This window comes from Rhagoletis zephyria, unplaced genomic scaffold (genome assembly GCF_001687245.7).
Source record: "Rhagoletis zephyria isolate East Lansing unplaced genomic scaffold, Rhagoletis_zephyria_1.1 Rzeph_scaffold_00234, whole genome shotgun sequence".
Classification (NCBI taxonomy): Eukaryota; Metazoa; Arthropoda; class Insecta; order Diptera; family Tephritidae; genus Rhagoletis; species Rhagoletis zephyria.
The window spans coordinates 332262-333616 of NW_016157318.1; the positions used below are offsets into that span (position 1 = coordinate 332262).

The 1355-nt window shown below is 30.3% G+C and overlaps 1 long non-coding RNA gene across 1 annotated transcript; it reads left to right on the forward strand.

Moving 5' to 3' along the window:
- Positions 1 to 320: 320 nt before the first annotated feature.
- Positions 321 to 805, forward strand: LOC108358307 (uncharacterized). The gene is made up of 3 exons (XR_001846750.1): positions 321 to 349; positions 419 to 467; positions 639 to 805. It is a non-coding gene; the product is annotated as an uncharacterized LOC108358307 (long non-coding RNA).
- The last annotated feature ends 550 nt before the right edge of the window (positions 806 to 1355 follow it).

Here is a 1355-nt window from a genome sequence, read left to right on the forward strand (position 1 = left end):
ATTTACTCACAAACTCACACACACATTTTCATTTTCAATCTCAACCCAGCCAGCAAGAAAACGTACATTTTACGAACATTATGTTTTACGAGGGATTCTCGTATCGCCAAATAGTTAGAGAAAAGCTCGTAAACGATAAAACAAAAAAATATAATAGAAAGAGGCTTGTAGTAATTTGTCAGCACAAGAAAAAATTTTAGTTTTGCTGACAATTTTTCTTCAATCACAATATTTTATAAGTAGTTTGTTAAATATTCAATTTAAGACAATTATTAAGTATGTGATTTATTGGCAGACTGGTGCAAACGCCAAGGACGATCTACCACTTTCTTTTATAATTAAACTTCTTGTAAGTAGCTACTACATATGTAATTCCAAAATACAAATTAATTTAACGAGTTTCGCAATTCTTTCACAGGCTGCGCGGAGTAACACTAAAGGATTTAAACGTTTAATTCCCCTATCTCGTAAGTTTATAGTTATTTATTTTTTTAATTTGCTAGTTTGTTAGGTCTTTGCAGTTATTGAACTTAATGTTTTATTGATAATATGGCTTCTCAATTAAAAAGGCGTGCGAAATCCGAAGCCTTATCCGTACTAGCGTCAATAAATGATCCATTAAAAAAAAATTATTACAGATGAGGTAGCAAAACTTTTCTCGTGGAAGGGAACTGGTACCAAAAGCAGCGCTATTGGTTTGGCAACGACTGCGGCAATAAGAAGTACGGATCATAATATTATTTATTACCACTTTTTACTTAATTAAATTTTCCGGTTTCCAATGGAGTTTAATCTTTCACTTTATTTTCTTAGGTGCTTTTCGTCAAAAATTTAACTCCCATGAAGAAGTTTTTATTTCCGTATCAAAGAAGCACTTCCAATATGCACACGACCGGCAAAAAAAATTGGCAGCCTATCGGCAAAAAAGATAAAAAATAAATTCAGCAACTTTATAATATATATTAAACCCCTCTTATTTAATTGTTAATTTGTTAATAGATAGTTTGTTAATATTTATTTATCTGAAAATATCTTCACATATACAGTGCCGGGAAAAAATATTGGCACAGAGAATTTTTCGCCATGAATGCAAAGTTTTTTATTCTGATTTCTTCTCTAATTGTTTTTTATAAAAATATAGTTAGTATGAAGTTCAACTTTCAAATCAGATTTTTTAGAAAAATTTTAAGTATGCAGTTTTATAGCTCATTTAATTTTAGTATAATAAAGTGCACGCTTGAATAGCTAGAGAACCTCTTTGTTTTTTGACAATTTCTTATACGCAGTTTCTTCCATACAAAAAAAAAATGTCGCACATAATTTGCATGGAAGAAACTGCGTGAAAAAATTGCCAA